This window comes from Sus scrofa, chromosome X (assembly GCF_054392235.1).
Source record: "Sus scrofa isolate SSC_HxYL_T2T_F1_AM1 chromosome X, Sscrofa_HxYL_maternal_Yorkshire_Landrace_v2.0, whole genome shotgun sequence".
Classification (NCBI taxonomy): domain Eukaryota; kingdom Metazoa; phylum Chordata; class Mammalia; order Artiodactyla; family Suidae; genus Sus; species Sus scrofa.
In genome coordinates, this window is record NC_139401.1 from 18,493,977 (window position 1) to 18,506,491 (window position 12,515).

At 46.4% G+C, this 12,515-nt stretch overlaps 1 protein-coding gene across 4 annotated transcripts in view; it reads left to right on the forward strand.

Annotated features, from left to right (window-relative positions):
• Nucleotides 1-3,103: 3,103 nt before the first annotated feature.
• Nucleotides 3,104-12,515, forward strand: part of CDKL5 (cyclin dependent kinase like 5) — a 235,939-nt gene continuing 226,527 nt past the window's right edge. For all 4 annotated transcript variants that reach the window (XM_085008649.1, XM_085008645.1, XM_085008647.1 and 1 more), the window contains exon 1: nt 3,104-3,190. The gene's annotated coding sequence lies outside the window, so the exon portion shown is untranslated. The remainder of the gene's footprint in view (nt 3,191-12,515) is intronic.

The following is a 12,515-nucleotide window of genomic DNA, read 5'->3' on the forward strand; positions in this document are numbered from 1 at the left end:
ACTGCAGCACTTGATTCACCAGCCATCCTCTTAGTCACTGATTGGTCCAAGGGACAGACACAGGATTCAGAGTAGGCTTGTTAGAATGCATCTCTGAGAATCACATACGTGGGTGCTGGAAATGAGAGCCACTCCCATTTTCCTTGGATCTCAAGCTGCAATGAGATAAGCCTGAAGGTTTTGCTGGTTATATTCCCAACTACATGGAGGAAGCCCTTACAAACTGGGAGAGAAGGAAGCCAAACAAAGGAAAAAGCAGAGCTAAGGGTCAGAAATAGAGAAAGCCCTGTTAACATTCTGTGGGGCTCTGGATCCATCCATGCCTGAAGTTCATCCCCAAATTTCCCACCAACTCAAGTCGCTTTTTTTGCTTAAGCCAGTTGACTTAGGGGTCTGACTCTTGCAACTGAAAGGGCATGAGCCTAGGCACAGCTTGAGGAGCCTCCTAGGAACAAATTCATCCTACAGGTCCAGAGGATCAAATCTGGTGCAGTGACAGAGCCTTGGCTATGTGAGGAATAACCCCCAGAAAGTAACTGATCACTCAAATCTGTCTCATGGCCTTGCTCCCTTAGGAACCTAACCCTAACCCTAACCCTGGGAGGGGCATATGGAGGCTCCCAGGCTAGGGGTCCAATCAGAGCTGGCCTACGCCAGAGCCACAGCAATTCAGGATCCAAGCCATGTCTGTGACCTACACCACAGCTCATGGCAACGCCAGATCCTCAACCCACTGAGCGAGGCCAGGGATTGAACCTGCCACCCCATGGTTACTAGTCGGATTCGTTTCCACTGTGCCACGACGGGAACTCCTGTTTGTTTTTTAAGTGGAAAAATGGTTTTATTATAAACTCTACAGGAGTTTACCCCAAAGCAATTCTGAACTTGTGCCCTGTGACAAGTGGAAAGGAAGGCACTTTCACTGCCCCTGCACAAAATACAAGGGGGGTTTTGCAGACCAGAGAGCCCTGACTCAAAGCAGCAGCTGAGGCTTTGGAGGGTGGGGCTTTCCGGTTGGTGCCCCGATGCTGGGTGTGGCCTAGAGATGCTCCTGCTAGAGCTGATTACTTTCCAAACCTAGAAAGGAGAGACGTGGTCTCTGTCCCCAAGCAGCACCAAGAAGCCTCTCGGAGCTGTCTCTCCCAGCAGCTCCCTCATGTCCCACCCGCATTTTGTACTGCTCCTGCCCCATCCCTGGAGCGCTCTCATTACCTACAAATCCCTGCAGAGGCCTAGGCACAGAGCTTTGCTCCCAAAAGATGCTCTAAAAATACTGGCGCAATGAAAGTCTTGAAGGGGAGCAGAATATGTTACCCCCAAATACGCCCCTTTGGCATAAGGATTATTTTCACGCCTTTTTTTTCTTTTTCAGCCACACCTGTGGCATATGGAAGTTCCTGGGGCCAGGGATCGAATCTGAGCTGCAGCTGTGGCAATGTTGGGTCCTTAACCCACTGCAGGAACTCCTGAGCTTGTTATTTTTAAGAAATCAGCAAACACAGAAATGCTCTGAAAATCCAGTAGAAGTTACCTCCTCAGAAGAGACATTTACATGTATAAGGGAAATCTCCATTTGTAAGGGTGTCTCCCTTACCAGGAAGAAGAGGACTCTCAATCTCTAGAAAAATTTACCAATTGAGGAGGCTTGGACTTAAAATCTGCATGACATTCTTACCTTTGTTGATTAGGCTCTGCCTAATAACCTGCCCCCACCAACATCTTCTTTTGTCTCTAGCTAGAGATGGTATTTAAAGTGATGGCTTGGCCATTTCCAAGAGTTACTCATTTTTTTCTGGGTCTCTCCCAAGTATATAGGAGGACATATATTATTATACTGCTGGAGTTCCCGTCGCGGCGCAGCGGAAACGAATCCTACTAGGAATGATGAGGTTACAGGTTCGATCCCTGGCCTCACTCAGTGGGTTAAGAAACTGGCGTTGCTGCTTCTCTGGCGTAGGCTGGCAGCAACAACTCCAATTACATCCTTACCCTGAGAACCTCCATATCCATCCCACAGGTACAACCATAAAAAAACAAACAAACAAAATAAAGTGAACTTCTGTTTATTTTTTCTCATGTTGATCTGTGTTTTGTTATAGGAAGGTCTCGGTAAGAACCTAGGAGGGTAGAAGAAAATTATTTTTCCTCCCCCAACAGCCTTATTGAATGAAAACCCCATTTCTGGCACCATCAAATGAAGACAATAAAAATCAAAACTTTGGGAGTTCCTGCTGTGGCACTAGCGTTAAGGATCTAGTGTTGTCGCAGCTGAGGCAGCTATGGCTCAGATTCCATTCCTGGCCCAGGAACTTCCATATGCCTCGTGTGCAGCTGAAAAAGAAGAAGAAAAAAAATTTTTTAGATCATTCAACATTCAAGTGCTCAAAGAAATTCTAAAACTCTTATTTAAATGCTCCTAAAGAACTTTTAGGTTTTTTTGAAATTTTAGCGATAGAGAACTTCAGAGGCTTATTAGTGTTACAAAACAAAACACACCAAAGAACAAATAGTCTTGGTTCCCTTCCAGGGAAGGAACTCCCCTGATGAAGCACTGCAGACGGAAAATTAACTTTCAGCTGCCTGCTTCTCTCGGACAATAGATGGCACTGTGGGACAACTCTAAGTGACTGTTTTTCTGTGACGCTAGGTGGAAAGCCCCGGAGGGAAAAAAAAAAAAAATCAGACTGCAATCTTGTGCTGGATTGTGTTTTAAATCTACATCTCCAAGGAGGGTTATTTGTAGAAGTCCCCTGCGCTTTATTCTAATCCTTCGTTACTCAAATGTAGTCCTAGGTCAGGGGCGCTGGCGTCACCGGAGAGCTTATTAGAAATGCAAGATCTCAGACTCAGGCTCCCCGAGATAGAATCCACTCCTTGGACAATGTCCTCTTAGCCCTCAAAGGCTTTGGACATGTTCTCAATTATGTAGCAGTGCAGACGTTCATCCGCGTTCGAAAACAAAGCAAACCAAACCGAAATGATCCTCGGCCCCTTTAAGAAAAAAACTGCTCTTGTAAAATACATGCTAAAGGAGCCTGCGATGCCTCGCTCAGTGCAGCAGGTGGCACTGTGGGACAACACGAAAAGCAACTGATTTTCCTGCAGCCCTGAGGAAGCCCGGGAAACCGGCAGGACGGAACACAGCAATCACCGGCTAGATGGGGGCCTTTTTAAAATCGACATCTCCAAGGTAAGAAGATTAGGAACTCTTCTGAATGAGGAAAAATATAATAATCTTGTGGAGGGAGTGGTAAAAAAAGACGAGAAGGACTGTCCTCTGGACGGGAGGGAAAAAAGTTGCTTTTGTATGTGAAGTGTCAGAAAGCTTCTCTCAAATTGCCTCTTAAAATCTATTGTTAGAACCCCAGCCATTTAAAGTACTGCTTATAACACAGATGCTCTTAGGAGGCGACGCATTTCACCATCATGATGCCTTTAGTTCGTCTCCTTGCTTTGAAATAAAGGTCACTCCCAGGCAGCAAAGGAACCCCTCCTCACCTCCAGAAAGAGTTCCTTCTCTCCATCTCTTTCTCACAGGGACTGATGGATTCAACTGCGACAATAGCCTAATGAACAAATCTCAAAAACAAAATCTTCGGTGGAAAAAAGGGCACAGTGGAACAGATAGATACAATATGATATTTGTAAAGCACATTATGGCAATCTACATATATTGTTAAAAGTACAGGCATTCTTGGGAGTGAGGACAGTGGTGACCTCTGGAGATAACAGGGGAGGGGCTAGTACATTTGGGGGGGGACAGGCTTTAACTGTCCCCTCTAATGTTTTAATTTTCTTTTTTAAGATTTCTGAAGCAAGGTTTGTTAAATATTAGCATCTGTTAAATCTAGGTGTTGGTAGCATGGTTATCTGTTATAGTGAATATTGACCTTATGCTCAAGAAGTGGGCAAGTACAAGGAGAAAGGGGATGGTAATTAGAGGCGGTGAAAGGCTTTTCCAAGATAGTGAAGACCTGTAACCCAAGAAAGAACCAATGTAGGTTCAAGAGCTGGAAAGGGAAGGAAACTCGCAGGGCTGATAATTAGAAAGAGGGCAGGACGTATTTAAATCATAAGCGCCAAGAGAAGGAGTTTACCTCTCTCTCATTAAAATTTTTAAAAATTTCTTGGAGTTCCCATTGTGGCTCAGTGGTTAATGAACCCGACTGACATCCATGAGGACACAGGTTCGATCCTTGGCCTCGCTCAGTGAGTTGGAGATCCCACGTTGCTGTGAGCCGTGGTGTAGGTGGCAGACGCGGCTTGGATCCCAAGTTGCTGTGGCTGTGGCCTGGGCCAGTGGCTGCAGCTCCAATTCGACCCCAGCCTGGAAACCTCCATATGCTGCAGGTGCGGCCGTAAAAAGACAAAAACAGCATTTTAAAAACATTTTCTTTAGAAGCAATAAACATTTTCTTAAATAGCAATTGACGGTAATGAGCTGAGAAAGCCAGTATGCCAAATATGTTATTACTTCAATTGATCCTTCCTTGAAGTTTCCATGCACCAAGTGCTAAAGGTCGATGTGCTTGCCTACTGCATGTATGCCCAGAAAGGACCTAACCAACATATACCAACATATACACCTCAGTTGTTTCTATCTAGAAATTCTATTCAAAAAGAACTTCAGAGAAGCTCAAGTAAGTTAGTGAACTCACTAGTTCATCTCACTTAGATGAGTAAAGTGAGGTCATCTGGGAAGTGGCTAAGCCAGAGTTTGAACTATGCTCTTCATCACTCTACTGTGGTTATGGAAACGAATATCTTACACCAGCCACGACGATGGTCCTGGGTCCCTCTCACTTCTCCCTGACTTGCCTTTCATCCAAGTTTGGTCTCCCTCTGACTTGTAACTCTTAGCCTTGCAAGACAATATAGATTCTATCTCTGACCTTTGAAACAAATGTCTATATTCGGTTTTTCCAGTGGCGTCTCCAGTGATTGATTACATCTGTCCCTCTGGCTCTTCATAACCCACGTTGCTCCAGACAGGAACCTCGTCCAGTTCCCAGGGTCTGGACCTGCTTGCTCTCCTTTGCACCCGAGCTTCGCAAGGCCCCACCCTTTACCTTCCATCCCCATCCAGCTAAACTCCCAAGGTGGATGGGGGAAGGTGCAGAGCCACTCAGGGGATAGATCCTTGCCCCACCATCACCCTCTCTGATGTCTGATAAAGGGCAGATTTGGAAATCTGGGGACTTGCTAGCTGGACAGGCACAGTTTTCAGCTGAATCCGGGAGATGGAGGGAGAGGGAGAGTAAATAACTAGGCTTGGAATTTCTAGTAAGGGACTTGGCCTACAAAGAAGTAGGGTCTCATCCGGGACAAGATGGGGAGGGACGGGCCGAGTGAAGTCAAGTCAGGGATGAAAGTGCAGGTGGTGCTGACGGGCGGGAAAAGCCATGTCCGAGCTGCACATTCCTAAGAAAAGTTGCAGGTGGTCAAGGGAGGCCTCCGCCCATGGCAGCACCTCCTTGGTGCTGGAAGGAACTGGTGATCACTATGGCTGGTTGTGAGCGTTTAACCTCCCAAAGACTGTAAGATTTGGGAATCTTTGAAAATCTGATGAAAAATATGGATTTTTTTACTAAGAAAGGCAGAGGGACTAGTCCACATGCTGCATGTAATATGGGGGAGCCATAGGCCCCTCTCAAAAATAAATCCACAGACTGTAGGATAAGAATTCCTGCCCTAGAACTCTTTTTTTATGATGGGAAGTCACCAGAGGGTTTTATTTATTCATTTATTTATTTAATTTTATCGATTTATTTTTATTGAAGTATAGTTGATTTACATACTGGAGGGTTTTAAACACATAAGTGGAAAGGTCTGTTATACATATATATATTATATATATAATATATGCATATATGTATATTTTTTTGTCTTTTTGTCTCTTTTAGGGCCACACCTGTGGCATATGGAGGTTCCCAGGCTAGGGGTCCAATTGGAACTGTAGCCTCTGGCCTACACCACGGCCACAGCAACTCGGGATCCAAGCCGCATCAGTGACCTACACCACAGCTCATGGCAATGCTGGATCCTTAATCCACTGAGCGAGGCCAGGGATCAAACCCTCATCCTTACAGATGCTAGTTGGGTTTGCTAACTGCTGAGCCATGACGGGAACTCCATACATATACATTAAAAAACTGTTTTTTTCTCGTTCATTTTTGACTGCCCCACAGCACAGGGAATTCCCGGATCAGAAATCAGATCCTAGTCGCAGTTGCAGTCTAAGCCACAGTTGCAGATCCTTAACCCATTGTGCTGGGCTGGGGTTGGAACCTATGTCCCAGCCAGCACTCCCAAGATGTAGGCCACAGTGGGAACTCCTAATTTTTTCTTTTTACGGCTTCACCTGTGGCGTATGGCAGTTCCTGGGCTGGGGGTTAAATCAAAATTGAAACCAGCCCCTCCACACCGCCACTGAGCAGCCTGAGCTACGGAGATGGTAAGCTCACGCATCCTCTTTAAAAAACAGCGTGGCCTTTCTACTGTGGTGTTTTCTGCGATTTCTGCCTCTGGCCTCTAGAACTGTGAGTCAATCAATTTCTGTCGTTTAAGCCCCTCAATCTGTGGTACTTTTTTACTGCAGCCCTAGCAAACTAACACCGAGGGGGAAGTGTGTCTGTCTTGAGTTTGGGCACAGTGCCCTAAGCATACACGCTGACTCCTGGAGTCTTTTTGGGTTTTTTTCTTTTCTTTCTTTTTTTTCTTTTTTTTTTTTTGCTTTTTAGGACCACACCTGAGGCTTATGGAAGCTCCCAGGCTGGGGGTTGAATCTGAGCTATAGCCGCTGGCCTATACCACAGCCACAGCAATGAGGGATCCAAGCTGCATCTGCTCAGGGTAATACTGGATCCCCAACCCACTGAGCAAGGCCAGAGATTGAACCCGAATCCTCATGGATACTAGTCGGGTTCATTTCTGCTGTGCCACCATGGGAACCCCTGGCTACTGAGTCTTAGGGGAAATGGCCTGAGCATTTCTTCGATGAAGATGAGGTGGGAGGCAAGGGACACGAAGCGCACTGAGGTCCAGTCATAGAGGCCAGCTGGCCATGGTCAGAGGAGGCAGGTTTGCTTGGTTTGCTAGGATTGAGCAGACCTCAGGGCTGGGAAATGATGAGAAATCCTGGGAGTGCAGCAGGATGCTCAGATATCTCAGAGTAAAGGAGATGGGGTTTAGATGGAGTTGATCATTTAAAGAGGAGCAGGGGTGGGGTGGTGTTGGGTGTTGAAAGCGACAAATAATCTCTTCAACCCTCACCTTCATGAAAGCTAGTTGTTTAAATAAATACATAGTCTTGGAGTTCCTGTTGTGGCGCAGCGGAAATGAATCCGACTAGGAACTATGAGGTTGCGGGTTGGATCCCTCGTCTCACTCAGCGGGTTAAGGATCCGGCGTGGCCGTGAGCTGTGGTGTAGGCCGGCAGCTGTAGCTCCAATTGGACCCTTAGCCTGGGAGCCTCCATATGCTGCAGTGCAGCCCTAAAAAGCAAAAAAAAAAAAAAAAAAAAAAGCAAAAAAAACACACAAAAGTTAGCAAAAAGACAAAAAATAAATAAATAAATAAATTAGGAGTTCCCATTGTGGCGCAGTGGTTAACGAATCAGACTAGGAACCATGAGGTTGCGGGTTCGGTCCCTGCCCTTGCTCAGTGGGTTAAGGATCCGGCGTTGCCATGAGCTGTGGTGTGGGTTGCAGACGCGGCTCGGATCCTGCATTGCTGTGGCTCTTGCGTAGGCCGGGGGCTCCAGCTCCGATTTGACCCCTGGCCTGGGAACCTCCATATGCCTCGGGAGCAGCCCAAGAAATAGCAAAAAGACAAAAAATAAATAAAAAAAAAACCACAAAAGCAACAACAAAAAAAAGCAGTCTAAATAAAAACAATGTGTCAGAGTTCCTGCCATGGCTCAGCGGAAATGAATCTCACCAGCATCCATGAGGATACAGGTTTGATCCCTGGCCCCGCTCAGTGGGTTAAGGTTCCAGCTTTGCCAGAAGCTGTGGTGTAGGTCACAGACACGTCTCAGATCCTGCGTGGCTGTGGTTGTGGCTGTGGCACAGGCTGGCAGCTACAGCTCCATTTCGACCCCTAGCCTGGAAACCTCCATATGCCGTGAACTCTAAAACAAACAAGCGAACAAAAATAGTGTGTCCATGTGAACATACAGTTTTTTTGGTTTTGTTTTTATTTTTTTGTCGCTCTGTGGCATATGGAGTTCCTGGGCCAGGGATCAGATTGGAGCCACAGTTTTGACCTGCACCACAGCTGTGGTAACACCGGGTCCTTAACCCACTGCACTGGGCTGGGGATTGAACCTGCGTCACAGTGCTCCAGAGATGCCCCTGATCCATGCCATTGTGCCACAGTGGGAACTCCAAACATACAGTTTTTAGGGAAACTTGCCTAGGACAGTTTGTTGCCAGAAGCCCTTCGTATTAGTTTTCTAGGGCTGCGGTAACAAAGTAACGCAGACTGGGTGACTTAAGCAACAGAAATTTACTTTCTCGTGGTTCCGGAAAGTCCAAGATCTAGGTGTCAACAGGGTTGGTTTCTCATGTAACCTGTCTCCTTGGCTTGTAGGAGACGACCTTCTCCCTGGTCCCTCACATGGCCTTTCCTCTCTACATGTACACCCCTGCTGTTTCTTCCTCTTTTTTTAAATTTAATTTTATGGGAGTCTAGTTGATTTACAATGTTGTATTAGTTTCAGGTGTACAGCAGAGTGAATCAGTTATACATATAAATATATCCATTCTTTTTTCCCATATAGGTTATTGCAATTTTCCTTTTGTTAAAAAGACACCAGTCATATTGGATTCGAATCCCCCCTAAGGGCCTCATCTAACCTGAATTACCTCTGTAAAAGTCCTACCTCCACATACAGTTACATTGGGGGTCAGGGCTCCAATATATGAATTTTGGTGTAACTCAGTTCCTTCCATGATAACCCTCCTGTGAAAAACTTCGAGGCTGTCCTTGTAATGAAGAGAAAGAGCTGGAGAATTGCATGATGCACAACTGATTTAACAGTACTTGGGAAAAGGGAGCAAGAGCTGCTAGTAGGGAGAAGAGAAGATTGAACTGGGATTGGGGGTTGGTTGCCATCATGTAGGCAGTTGGTATAGAGAGATTTTTTTAAACTATTAAGTGGAGAATGAGGGATTGAGAAATTCATGGCACTTATATGATGGGAGAGATACTGCAAGTGAAAAGAAGTGCAAAACTCCCATAAGTATTATGGGAGTTGCAACTTGGGCCTGCCTTGGCCCCATCTCAGGGACTCTCCTGAAGGTTAGTTACTTTTGGAGGCTGAGCTGTGCTGCTTTGAATGGCATTCAATATCTGGACTGGATTATGTGGGGTGCTGATTTTTACGCGGGTTACAATGGAAACAAAGTGCACAAATCTGGAAAGAGGGTGTGATTTTCCCCATGATTTGCACACTTTTATGACTTGGGTATCTGAGTAACAGATACCACCACAACTGGATGCTTTCAAAATGTTTAAAAAAAAAAAAGGGAGTAAACGAAACATTAAATATAGACAAAGGATTTCCCAGATGGTGTCACTTTGGCACCATTGCTCCCTCAAATTGTTTAACTATGACTAATTCTTTTCCCCAATTTGACATTTCGAAAGAAACCTTTTGGAACCATATTTAATCTGAAATAGAGGCAAAGAAACTTTTCAGGGGCTGAGTAAATATAGGTCTGGTTGCAGTTATTTCAGTGGGAGTCACATGGTGATAATGAAATCTGATCTGTTTTGAGTCCTAGCTGATCTAAGGAGATACAAGCATGAGGAAACCAAGACTTGCAAGAAGGGAAGGGACTTGTTCAGGGTCACCCTGCGGGTGAGCCACAGAGCTCAGAGCCAGCCAAAGGGAAGTGTGTGTCATCTGAATGCACTACTGCAGGGGTGGGTCTGTGCACACATTTCCTCTATTGTGCGTTGTATTTCTAGAAATGTATGGAAGGTTAATGAATGAAGGGACTTAATGGGGATTATCTGAAACTTACATTTTTAGAAAATTCTAAGTGTTCAAAGCTTTAATTAATACTTGATATATATATATACATATATGTGTGTGTGTGTGTGTGTATATGAAGAAGAAGAGAGGGAGAAAAAAGGAGGAGGAGGGGGAGTTCCCATCGTGGCACAGAGGAAATGAATCCGACTAGGAACCATGAGGGTGCGGGTTCGATCCCTGGCCTCGCTCAGTGGGTTAAGGATCTGGCGTTGCCGTGAGCTGTGGTATAGGTCACAGACGCGGCTCGGATCTGGCATGGCTGTGGCTGTGGTGTAGACCAGCACTGTAGCTCTGATTAGACCCCTAGCCTGGGAACCTTCATGTGCCAGGGGGTGCGGCCCTAAAGGGACCAAAAAAATTTAAAAAATTTAAAAAAAAAATAAGGAGGAGGGGGAAGGCGAGGAGGTAGAGGAGGAGAGAGACATTAACTTAGAAAACTTACAAAGATATTTTGCTCCCAAAGTTTATTTTTAAATTGATGGCATTTTCTCTCAGAAACAGGTTTATAGAGGTGGATCGAAGGCCCACATCAGGCTAGAACAACACATTAACTGTGTTCCCAGAGTGCCATAGTGACCTCGAGCCCACACACGGTTGTGTGACAGCAGTGTTTCTGTGAAGAAGTGTGTTGAAGATTCTGACCGGGAAGGCCAGGGATCCATCTCCCCAGGGAACCCCCCCTTCTCCCCACCCCTCCTGCAGGGTAGTGGAGGTGGTCTCTTCCCCACTACCAGGTGTCAAGGGCATACATTCCGGTAAGTGGTCAGGGCTGGGCTGATGGAGGGGGCGGGGAGCGGGCCTGGGGCGCCGGGGACAGCTGGGAGTTGAGGCAGAGCCCTTCGTGGGGTCGGGCATGCTCCCCCAACACCTTCTTCCTTCTTGAGCTGGACCCAGCCATGGCCCACCCGCTTCCTTTCCTACCACTAGCAGCTGATGCTTCCAGTAACCTTCCTTCTTCCCTAGTCTGTTCTAGAACAGCAGTGCTTTATGTTCCTGTCCCTGAAGCAGGCTCTCCCCATTGTAGACATTTAGTCTGTTTGAAAAGAATCATCCGATGCTGGCTGGCCTTGCATTTTATCTTAAGAGCTATAAAGATGCCTTTTGATGACAAATTGAATAAAGCCTAGGGCGACTGGGCAGGCACATGGTTGAGAAATGGGAACATTACTGCGGCCAGTCCATCTCCCCTGAGGAAGAAGTTTTGAGGGCCACAGAAGGGTCATTCGCCTCCACGTATTTGCACTAGATTACGTTCGTTTAGAGAAGATGCAGGTTAGAAAGGCTCTTTCTTTGGCAGCGTCCTCTAAAGCGGTGATGTTCTAGACATTGTCTTAGCCAGAGTTGCCTAGTGAAAAACGGAGCTTTTGGCATCAATGGAAAGACGAGCCATTTGTACCGATAGCTTCTAAGTTATAAAATGCCCTTCCATGGGAGTTGCTGTTGTGACGCAGCAGGAACAAACCTGACTAGTGTCCGTGAGGACACAGGTTCGATCCCTGGCCTTGCTCAGTGGGTTAAGGATCTGGCTTTACCGTGATCTGTGATGTAGGTCGCACACATGGCTCAGATCTGGTGTTGCTATGGCTGCGGTGTAGGCCGGCAGCTGTAGCTTTCATTCGACCCCTAGCCTGGGAACCTCCATATGCCATGGTTGCAGTCCTAAAAAAAAAAAAAAAAAAAAAAAAAAAATGCCCTTCCATTCCTCGTTTCCTCCTCTAATGATGCCCTTTCTTTACTGAATCAAAGACAAATCACAGGTTGGGTTCCCTTGGAAGCAGACTCTGAGATGGGCACTGGATGTTTATTAGGAAGTGTCCTTGGCATCAAGCCCTGTGAAAGGGAGGGGTGGGAAGCTGGGTTGGGCAGAGGGAAAAGCCCATGTGTAATATGGGCCTAACCACGACCTCGGAAAGTTCTGGAGCTTTGTCCTGGATTAGACTAGGATGGTCAGGCCTATGTATAACCTTGTATCCATCCTTGTATCCAGTCATTGGATGCTGGCCACCAAGGCCGGGTGCCTCGCTGCAGCTGAAGCATCTCCTTAAATGGCCAGTTCCTCCAGGCTACCTGCCAGCAGCACTCCCAGCTGCTGGGGCAACAAGCCCTTCACTGAAGGGGGCTTGGCGTGGTGCACCGAAGTGTCTGTTGTGATACTCAAACTAGAAATGGATAACTAAGAATTTTGAGTGTGAAATCAAAAAGCACACCTACTCAAACTGCTGTTTTAATCTGTACTGATTCATTCAGCAGGACGAGCTACAGACTGCAGTCCACAGGCCAACAGGTTCCTCTACCTGTGGCTGGGTACTGAAGCTGGGCTGAGGCCAGGGCCTTTCTGTTCTTCCTTGGCTGTTCTTTCCATCTGCCATGGCACCCTTCAGCTGACATGCCATGGCCATCAGGACAAAGCAAAGCCTGCCTCTCCTCAACACTTATCTTTTTAACATAGGTAACATTTTTAATAAAATATAAC